Genomic DNA, 12,053 nt, shown 5'->3' with positions numbered 1-12,053 from the left:
TGTACTTGTTACATTTGGTGTGAACTGGGCTGTTATAACACATGATGGTTCCCAGTCGTGGATGTCACTTGTGGCCCTGGGGGGGGGTGAGATGTTACTGTGAATAGGAGCTGACATAATACGAAGGTGCGAATCCCTGGATCCATCAGGAGCCGATGTCTAATCCATTAGGAGAGGAACATCACAGGCTAAAAATATCCGCTACTTCCCTTTCCTTGTGTACTGAGCCCTTTCACTGTCACATTGTGCACTTTGCTGTTAACTTCTGATACTTTGTCTCTTTGTATTGTGTTGTTTGTTACATTGTATAACTAAGAGGGGGATCCACTTCTCTAAATGTAGTGTCCATGATAATCCAGTGTCTATGGATCCTGCGTGAAATACTACAAATCTATGAAACGCCAAAGTAACTTTTAACTTTTACGAGGCTTGTTCATTTTGAATACACATATACAAGATAGATAGTTTTATAAATAAAAGTGACAGATAGATAAGAGATAGAAATAAGATAGATGACACAAAGATTATAGATCATTTAATAAATGGATAGATATAAGATATATTGATAGATAGATAAATAGATAATTTAATACACGGATAGATATGAGCTAAATATGATGTACATAGATAATAGATAGGAGATAGATAGATATGAGATAGATAGGTAGATATGAGATAGATAGATAGATGGATAGATAGATATGAGATAGATAGATAGATAGGAGATAGATAGATAGATAGATAAAGTTTAGGAAGAGGCAGCACTCCAAAAGGTAGTTTCAAAAAAGTGGGGTGTCTTTATTCCATGAGCGTCGCTCATGGAATAAAGACACCCCACTTTTTTGAAACTACCTTTTGGAGTGCTGCCTCTTCCTAAACTTTATACTGCAGTCCCCCTGCCTGGGGACTTACGGACTTGCACCCACCGGAGTTGCTGTGCTGCTCTAAACTTTCCTTTTTCTAGATAGATAGATAGATAGATAGATAGATAGAGAGATAGATAGATAGATAGATAGATAGATAGATAGATAGATAGATAGATAGATAGGAGATAGATAGATAGATAGATAGATAGATAGATAGGAGATAGATAGATAGAGAGATAGATAGGAGATAGATAGATAGAGAGATAGATAGAGAGATAGATAGATATGAGGTAGAGAGATAGATAGATATGAGGTAGATAGATAGATAGATATGAGGTAGATAGATAGATAGATAGATAGATAGATAGATAGGAGATAGATATGAGGTAGATAGATAGATAGGAGATAGATAGATAGATAGATAGATAGATAGATAGATAGATAGATATGAGATAGATAGATAGATAGATAGATGATGGATATATACCATAATTAGAGAGATAAAAAATACATAATTTAATACATGGATAGATACGAGATAAATAATGATGATAAATCGATACAATATACATAGATGATAGATAGATAGGAGATAGATAGATAGATAGGAGATAGATAGATAGATAGGAGATAGATAGATAGATAGGAGATAGATAGATAGATAGATAGATAGATAGATAGATAGATAGGAGATAGATAGGAGATAGATAGATAGATAGGAGATAGATAGATAGATAGGAGATAGATAGATATGAGATAGATATGAGATAGATAGATAGATAGATAGATAGATATGAGATAGATAGATAGATAGATAGATGATGGATATATACCATAATTAGAGAGATAAAAAATACATAATTTAATACATGGATAGATACGAGATAAATAATGATGATAAATCGATACAATATACATAGATGATAGATAGATAGGAGATAGATAGATAGATAGATAGGAGATAGATAGATAGATAGGAGATAGATAGATAGGTAGATAGATAGATAGATAGATAGATAGATAGGAGATAGATAGATAGGAGATAGATAGATAGGAGATAGATAGATAGGAGATATGAGATAGATAGATAGATAGATAGATAGGAGATAGATAGGAGATAGATAGATAGATAGATAGATAGATAGATAGGAGATAGATAGATAGATAGATAGATAGATATGAGATAGATAGGAGATAGATAGATAGATAGATATGAGATAGATAGATAGATATGAGATAGATAGATAGATAGATAGATAGATAGATAGATAAATAGTAGATAAAAAGATGAAAGGATATTCTTTGTTCACATAGTGGATTCCATCATGAGGTTTCCACGCTCTCATCTATCATAACCCACATATAGAGAATAATCTCTATAGATATCTGCTGTTATCTGTGGGTCTTTCTCTCTCATTGCGGTGACACATGATGTCTGCTTCTTTCTGCCGTGTCACATTGTATTAGAGGGGATCTCCTCGCTCGCAGCGCAGGGAGGGGGATGGAGATGTAGAGTGACACAAGGTGCAGGGAGCGATCACAGGGGATGGAGAGGACGGATCATCTCCTGCATAACCTCCTCCTCGCAGAGACGGGACACAATGTTCTCTCCCCAAAGTCATTACTTCTAATTAAAAGGTTTGCATAAAAAGTACAGGACATAAATAACAACATTGTGTCCCTACTTCATCAACAAGCCTCATAGTGATTAATACCGCTATAAGGAGGCTGCAGATACGGGCCACGATTTCTGCAGTGTAATAATATCACATGTTATGGAGGATACATGGTACAGGGTCAGGAGGGGCCGGGATGTCTGCAGTGTAATAATATCACATGTTATGGATGATACATGGTACAGGGTCAGGAGGGGACAGAATGTCTGCAGTGTAATAATATCACATGTTATGGATGATACATGGTACAGGGCCAGGAGGGGCCGGGATGTCTGCAGTGTAATAATATCACATGTTATGGATGATACATGGTACAGGGTCAGGAGGGGCCGGGATGTCTGCAGTGTAATAATATCACATGTTATGGATGATACATGGTACAGGGTCAGGAGGGGCCGGGCTGTCTGCAGTGTAATAATATCACATGTTATGGATGATACATGGTACAGGGTCAGGAGGGGCCGGGATGTCTGCAGTGTAATAATATCACATGTTATGGATGATACATGGTACAGGGTCAGGGGGGGCTGGGATGTCTGCAGTGTAATAATATCACATGTTATGGATGATACATGGTACAGGGTCAGGAGGGGCCGGGATGTCTGCAGTGTAATAATATCACATGTTATGGATGATACATGGTACAGGGTCAGGAGTGGCCGGGATGTCTGCAGTGTAATAATATCACATGTTATGGATGATACATGGTACAGGGTCAGGGGGGCTGGGATGTCTGCAGTGTAATAATATCACATGTTATGGATGATACAGGGTACAGGGTCAGGGGGGCTGGGATGTCTGCAGTGTAATAATATCACATGTTATGGATGATACATGGTACAGGGTCAGGAGGGGCTGGGATGTCTGCAGTGTAATAATATCACATGTTATGGATGATACATGGTACAGGGTCAGGAGGGGCTGGGATGTCTGCAGTGTAATAATATCATATGTAATGGATGATACATGGTACAGGGTCAGGAGGGGCTGGGATGTCTGCAGTGTAATAATATCACATGTTGTGGATGATACCTGGCTCAGGGTCAGGAGGGGTCGGGATGTCTGCAGTGTAATAATATCACATGTTATGGATGATACATGGTACAGGGTCAGGAGGGGCCGCGATTTCTGCAGTGTAATAATATCACATGTTATGGATGATACATGGTACAGGGTCAGGAGGGGCTGGGATGTCTGCAGTGTAATAATATCACATGTTATGGATCATTCATGGTACAGGGTCAGGAGGGGCCGGGATGTCTGCAGTGTAATAATATCACATGTTATGGATGATACATGGTACAGGGTTAGGAGGGGCCGGGATGTCTGCAGTGTAATAATATCACATGTTATGGATGATACATGGTACAGAGTCAGGAGGGGCCGGGATGTCTGCAGTGTAATAATATCACATGTTATGGATGATACATGGTACAGGGTCAGGAGGGGCCGGGATGTCTGCAGTGTAATAATATCACATGTTATGGATGATACATGGTACAGGGTCAGGAGGGGCCGGGATGTCTGCAGTGTAATAATATCACATCTTATGGATGGTACATGGTACAGGGTCAGGAGGGGCCGGGATGTCTGCAGTGTAATAATATCACATGTTATGGATGATACATGGTACAGGGTCAGGAGGGGCCGGGATGTCTGCAGTGTAATAATATCACATGTTATGGATGATACATGGTACAGGGTCAGGAGGGGCCGGGATGTCTGCAGTGTAATAATATCACATCTTATGGATGGTACATGGTACAGGGTCAGGAGGGGCCGGGATGTCTGCAGTGTAATAATATCACATGTTATGGATGATACATGGTACAGGGTCAGGAGGGGCCGGGATGTCTGCAGTGTAATAATATCACATGTTATGGATGATACACGGTACAGGGTCAGGAGGGGCTGGGATGTCTGTAGTGTAATAATATCACATGTTATGGATGATACATGGTACAGGGTCAGGAGGGGCCAGGATGTCTGCAGTGTAATAATATCACATGTTATGGATGATACATGGTACAGGGTCAGGAGGGGCCGGAATGTCTGCAGTGTAATAATATCACATGTTATGGATGATACATGGTACAGGGTCAGGAGGGGATGTCTGCAGTGTAATAATATCACATGTTATGGATGATACATGGTACAGGGTCAGGAGGGGCCGGAATGTCTGCAGTGTAATAATATCACATGTTATGGATGATACATGGTACAGGGTCAGGACTGGCCGGGATGTCTGCAGTGTAATAATATCACATGTTATGGGTGATACATGGTACAGGGTCAGGAGGGGCCGGGATGTCTGCAGTGTAATAATATCACATGTTATGGGTGATACATGGTACAGGGTCAGGAGGGGCCGGAATGTCTGCAGTGTAATAATATCACATGTTATGGATGATACATGGTACAGGGTCAGGACTGGCCGGGATGTCTGCAGTGTAATAATATCACATGTTATGGATGATACATGGTACAGGGTCAGGAGGGGCCGGGATGTCTGCAGTGTAATAATATCACATGTTATGGATGATACACGGTACAGGGTCAGGAGGGGCTGGGATGTCTGTAGTGTAATAATATCACATGTTATGGATGATACATGGTACAGGGTCAGGAGGGGCCAGGATGTCTGCAGTGTAATAATATCACATGTTATGGATGATACATGGTACAGGGTCAGGAGGGGCCGGAATGTCTGCAGTGTAATAATATCACATGTTATGGATGATACATGGTACAGGGTCAGGAGGGGATGTCTGCAGTGTAATAATATCACATGTTATGGATGATACATGGTACAGGGTCAGGAGGGGCCGGAATGTCTGCAGTGTAATAATATCACATGTTATGGATGATACATGGTACAGGGTCAGGACTGGCCGGGATGTCTGCAGTGTAATAATATCACATGTTATGGGTGATACATGGTACAGGGTCAGGAGGGGCCGGGATGTCTGCAGTGTAATAATATCACATGTTATGGGTGATACATGGTACAGGGTCAGGAGGGGCCGGAATGTCTGCAGTGTAATAATATCACATGTTATGGGTGATACATGGTACAGGGTCAGGAGGGGCCGGAATGTCTGCAGTGTAATAATATCACATGTTATGGATGATACACTACAACTCCCATCATGCCCTGACACTTGTAGTTGCAGCAGCTGGAGGCCAGGGATCTGGGTCACGCTGTGATGGGATTTGCTGTGCAGTTCTGGCTCCCGGTGCTGTCGCTCTTGGCTGCCTCTAGGGCTGATCTGTACTGTACATGTGATTTATTATACATTCCCTTTTTGTTACAGTGTAGCAGCCACATTCACTTGGCAAACTCAATGCACATGATATAATTACCGGAGGTCTCTGTCCTTACAGCAGATGTGTCTGAGACATCCATAATGTGATCCAGAAACCATCCAAAATCCACCTCAGGGACAACTTACAAGATCTATAGGAAGAAACAATCTGCTACAATGTATCAGCGGAACATTCAGGATCTATCAGTGATCCAGAATCTGCCGCTCCAGTGTATCAGTCCTGGTGTAATGAGATGATACAGAAGGTTTATCGCAGAGGAAACCATCAGTAGGTGCAATGTATGGCCCTTTAACCTTGTACCTCCATGACCAGTGCAGAGGGGCAGGGGATTAACCCTTCACCTGTCGGGAGTCTTCTATAGGCATTTTGTATGTGGTCAGTGATTGGACACATTTCTGTTCAGACTTAGTTCTATTCACAGCTGAGGGTTTGCTACAACTGTATAGACAATCCTCTGTGAGCCTGGGCTATAGACTGATGTGTGTCCCTGATTGCGGTCTGTGCTGCGGATGGAGGATTATCACTTACTTCTACCTGTAATGACTTGTTTTAAAGGGAAAGTTCATACATTAAAGACTATTCATTGTATCCTTATTTACCATTTTCTATTATATAATTATCTGGTGAAGACTTCTAACATCTCCTTCATCTCCCCTGCTGGTCATCTCCTTACATAGTGTGGTGCCCCCTGCTGGTCATCTCATTTATAACATGGCGCTCCCTGCTGGTCATCTCCTTACATAGTATGGCGCCCCCTGGTGATTGTCTCCTTACATGGTATGGAGCTCCCTGGTGGTCATCTACTTACATAGCATGCTATGTAAGGAGATGACCACCAGGGGGGATCATACCATGGATGGTTTCCCCATGGTGATCCTCTCCTTACATAGTATGGCGCCCCCTGGTGATCATCTCCTTACATAGTATTGTGCCGCCTGGTGTTCATATCCTGCTATAGTATGGCGCCCCCTGCTGGTCATCTACTTACATAGTATGGCGCCCCCTGGTGGTTATCTTCTTACATAGTATGACGCCCCCTGGTGGTCATCTCCTTACATAGTATGGCGCCCCCTGGTGATCATCTCCTTACATAGTATAGAGCCCCCTGGTGGTCATCTTCTTACATAGTATAGAGCCCCCTGGTGGTCATATACTTACATAGTATGACGCCCCCTGGTGATCATCTCCTTACATAGTATGGCGCCCCCTGGTGATCATCTCCTTACATAGTATGTTGCCCCCTGGTGGTCATCTCCTTACATAGTATGGCGCCCCCTGGTGATCATCTCCTTACATAGTATTGTGCCGCCTGGTGTTCATATCCTGCTATAGTATGGCGCCCCCTGCTGGTCATCTACTTACATAGTATGGCGCCCCCTGCTGGTCATCTACTTACATAGTATGGCGCCCCCTGGTGGTTATCTTCTTACACAGTATGACGCCCCCTGGTGGTCATCTCCTTACATAGTATGGCGCCCCCTGGTGATCATCTCCTTACATAGTATGGCGCCCCCTGGTGATCATCTCCTTACATAGTATGGCGCCCCCTGGTGATCATCTCCTTACATAGTATGGCGCCCCCTGGTGATCATCTTCTTACATAGTATAGAGCCCCCTGGTGGTCATCTCCTTACATAGTATGGCGCCCCCTGGTGATCATCTCCTTACATAGTATAGAGCCCCCTGGTGATCATCTCCTTACATAGTATGGTGCCCCCTGGTGATCATCTCCTTACATAGTATGGCGCCCCCTGGTGATCATCTTCTTACATAGTATGACGCCCCCTGGTGGTCATCTCCTTACATAGTATGGCGCCCCCTGGTGGTCATCTCCTTACATAGTATGGCGCCCCCTGGAGCTCATATCCTGCTATAGTATGGTGCCTCTTGTTGTTCACATATACAGAACTGTGCACATCCCCTGCTGAGCTCACTACTGGAAGACACCTGCTCAGTCACTCCACCTTCCCCAAGGTCTTTGCCCAGGAATCTTTACTTCACCGCAGGTCAGCCAATAGAAAAAGCTTCTTGCCCTGCTTGTCAGGACAGGAGCAGTATATGGAAGTTTAACTGAGAAAATTTCTTCTGCACGGTCGTTTAGAAAGGCCATTTTGTCAGCTGCCAGAGGGGGAAGGAGACTGATTGTATCTAGAGTTTTCTTTCAGCCTCAACAAAAACTTAGTGAACAAATCTGCAAATGACAGATATGGGGATTTTTGTTGTTCCTCTTTAAATATGTGAAATAGTGAATCTAAACAAAAAAATGACAGATTTTCTTTATCTTTGCAGGTGATGAAACTTCCCGCAGACATTCAGAGACCTGTGGAATTCTTATATAAGGTAATGGAAAAAAGTTTATTATCGGAATTTTAATTGTGTTTTGTAAAAATATTGGTATATTCTGCCTGCAACTGTATATTAGTGCTACCACCAACAGGAGGCGCTATAATCCCCAGAGTCCTTTTCCCAGACACTCCCCCCAAAGATGAGCCTGTGTCATCTTCTTGAGCCAAGTTGTTAAAGGGAACCCATCAGCAGGACCAGGCAGACTGCAGACAGTGTTGGTTATTATTATTGTAGAGATTTGTTATCATAATTACCCCTGGCTGTAGAGAGCACAGAGCACAGCAGTGTGAGGACACCCCCCCCCCCCCCAGTGCACTTAAAGAAACTAAAATCCTACAATATAAATATATATCACAGTCCTGCTGCTACTAACAACATACATGAAGGTCTGATTACACATCTCTCCAGGGACAATACATAGCAGTGGCTGCAGAGAGCACAGAGCACAGCAGTGTGAGGTCTGATTACACATCTCTCCAGGGACAATACATAACACTGGCTGCAGAGAGCACAGAGCACAGCAGTGTGAGGTATGATTACACATCTCTCCAGGGACAATACATGACACTGGCTGCAGAGAGCACACATCACAGCAGTGTGAGGTCTGATTACACATCTCTCCAGGGACAATACATAACACTGGCTGCAGAGAGCACAGAGCATAGCAGTGTAAGGTCTGATTACACATCTCTCCAGGGACAATACATGACACTGGCTGCAGAGAGCACAGAGCACAGCAGTGTGAGGTCTGATTACACATCTCTCCAGGGACAATACATAACTCTGGCTGCAGAGAGCACAGAGCACAGCAGTGTGAGGTCTGATTACACATCTCTCCAGGGACAATACATAACACTGGCTGCAGAGAGCACAGAGCACAGCAGTGTGAGGTCTGATTACACATCTCTCCAGGGACAATAACCTAAAACTGACTGCTGTCTGTAGGGTCACCTGCTGACGGGTTCCCTTTAAGACTTCATGTACAGTAACTCTTTGTTAACTTTATTTGCTTTGGAAAAGTTGGGTGAGAGCTGTTTCATCCTTATGTGATAGGTTACAGCTTTTCCTGGCTTTTTGCTCTCTTATCAGTAGTAGGTTTTGCCATTCTGGACACTAGGAAAGCTGAGTGGCCATTTTTAATATCGCTGAATTGTTTATTTTTTCTGTTTCTCTGGGATCCAATATTGGGTTTGTGTCTGGATCCGCTGGAGGATCCTCTGGTGACTTGTTGGGTCAGTCGGACACTGAATATCAGATTTGTGGGTCTGACACCCGCACCGAGCCGGAGGAGCAGAAAGTTCCCAAAACTTCTTCCTGTATTGCCCTCAGTCCTGTCTCCTTCCACGTGTTCCTCCATATCCCGGCTCGGCTACACGTCAGGCAGTAATGTATACATCCAATATCACGGTTTACTTATTCTGCGCACTGAATGTCTCCTGCACGATGATCCCTCCGCCGTCCGGCCCGGCAGGGAGTCGCTAATGAACAGCAAATCATCTCATGACATTGAAACGGATTATCTGTGAGGGTGTAATAAGCCTCGTGCCATACACGGTGGAAATACAAATATTTAGGCGCAGTATAATGTATGTATGGGGGAGGGGACCTGGTATCTGTTTAACACTGTAGAATCTGTAGTGGATTATAATATAGGTGGTTTGGGCAGTAGCCCGGGGCCCAAGCCTTCTAGGGGGCCAAAGGCAATCCAAATCGTACTCCAAATTGTACACAGAGATGGACCTTCACCTCCTCCTCCAGACTCCTCCTCCACCAGTACATCAGCCTCAGTACATAGTAGATGCAGGCTGCGATAATGGAGATGGAGCTGTGTCCAAACTGTGGAAGCTGCAGCTCTGGATTAGAGTCTCCTGACTCAGTTCCTGGGATTGGGTTCTGTGACAGCACTGAGGTCGTCCTGCACAGTGATTCATTCTTCTGCATAGGGGTTTTATATTTCCCCTGGTCAGGTGGTAGCTCCTCTCCAATCACACTCCAGCTAACAATACAGCCATATAACTGGATAACATCTTACACCCATTTAACTATTGCCTGTCCAGGCAGAGGTTACAGCTGCAAGTACATAATGTCCGGGCTCTAGAACCTTCATAGAGGGTTTCTGACTCCCCCTAACAGCTCCTGACCTGGAGAGGGCGCTATTCGCAACTACCAGCCTGCTTATGTATTGTCAGGGGCGTTGCACATGTTGTCTTCTCCATCCTAGGACTGCCCACCTGACAGTAGATAGCCAAATAAGCATATGAGATTCTGAATAACATCACTGATTTCTCAGGATTGTTTGGGACTAGAGAAAAATATCCCAATGTTCTGGGATCATCGGAGGGAAGCCCATTAGTGGGTGCACTTACAGCAGGTGGAGTCTTTAGGCAGTGGGGCAGATTTACTTACCCGGTCCTGTCGCGATCCAGCGGCGCCTTCTCAGAGGAGAATTTGGGTCTTCCGGCGATTCACTAAGGTAGTGCACCCGATGTCCACCAGGTGTCGCTGCTGCGCTGAAGTCCGTCGGAGTTCACGATCCTATTACTGGTGCAGGTAAGTGCGTTTAAATTCCGCGGTTTTGCTGAATCCGTTGGGTTTTCCAACGGACACGTCCCCAATGTCCGTCGCATTCATGCCGGCACCGATGCGCCACAAACCGATCGCGTGCACCAAAAACCCGAAAAACGTCCCAAATCGGAAAAATACGGGAAACCTGACAAAAATGCGCGTATCGGACCCTTAGTAAATGACCCCCAGTGTGTCAGGGCTACTGCATACATTGGACATTGGGGCAGATTTACTTACCCGTCCCATTCGTGATCCAGCGGCGCGTTCTCTGCTCTGGATTCGGGTCCGGCCTTTATTAAGGTAGTTCCTCCGCCGTCCAACAGGTGGCGCTGCTGCGCTGAATTTGTGGGTCTGACACCCGCACCGAGCCGGAGGAGCAGAAAGTTACCAAAACTTCTTCCTGTATTGTCCTCAGTCCTGTCTCCTTCCACGTGTTCCTCCATATCCCGGCTCGGCTACACGTCAGGCAGTAATGTATACATCCAATATCACGGTTTACTTATTCTGCGCACTTATTATTCTGTTTACTTATTAAGGTAGTTCCTCCGCCGTCCAACAGGTGGCGCTGCTGCGCTGAATTTCCCTGGAACGTGCTGGAGTTCACCGAGCCGGGCTGAGTGAAGGTAAGTGCAAGCTCCGCGACAGATTTTTTTTTTTAAATGCGGCGGTTTTTCCGAATCCGTCTGGTTTTCGTTCGGCCACGCCCCCCATTTCCGTTGCGTGCATGCCAGCGCCAAAATCCGATCGCGTGCGGCAAAATCCCGGTGCAATTCAGGGGAAATCGGCGCAAATCGGAAATATTCGGGTAACACGTCGGGAAAACGCGAATCGGGCCCTTAGTAAATGACCCCCATTGTCTATGATCAGCTCCTCCGCCCGGGTGATGAGAGCTGAGAAGTTTACATTGTAACAACTCCATAAATACTTAGTAACTTGTTCTACATTCCGGAGCCGACGAGTTTTATGAAAATCATTTACAAAAAGAGATAAAAAACCAAATGATTCTTCTGTCAACAAGACAATGGAGATGGATTTCCTAGCGGCTCCGTCCCAGCTGCGCTCGCTGATGTAATCGTCCCTAAAAAGTGGATTGTTTACGAGGCCCGTGGGTCCAATCTTCCGCCTGACTGGAGAGGATGCTAATAGTTGCCATATTTGTGGATAAGGACCTTGCGAGGACTGCGCCGGCGCTCGGTGCAATGAGCCGCGAGGAGGACGCTGGATATTTGGTCTCATCATTTCCTCTCTTTTTTTAACATAATCGTCATAAAAT

The 12,053-nt window shown here is 44.7% G+C and overlaps 1 protein-coding gene across 11 annotated transcripts in view; it reads left to right on the top strand.

The window, feature by feature from the left end:
- Window positions 1–12,053, top strand: part of DAB1 (DAB adaptor protein 1) — a 507,503-nt gene that overhangs the window by 177,805 nt on the left and 317,645 nt on the right. For all 11 annotated transcript variants that reach the window (XM_072128817.1, XM_072128815.1, XM_072128821.1 and 8 more), the window contains exon 2: window positions 8,159–8,209. The gene's annotated coding sequence lies outside the window, so the exon portion shown is untranslated. The remainder of the gene's footprint in view (window positions 1–8,158; window positions 8,210–12,053) is intronic.

This window comes from Engystomops pustulosus, chromosome 10, assembly GCF_040894005.1.
Source record: "Engystomops pustulosus chromosome 10, aEngPut4.maternal, whole genome shotgun sequence".
NCBI lineage: Eukaryota > Metazoa > Chordata > Amphibia > Anura > Leptodactylidae > Engystomops > Engystomops pustulosus.
Note: the sequence above shows the minus strand (reverse complement) of the source record. Positions and strands in the feature narration are given on the sequence as shown.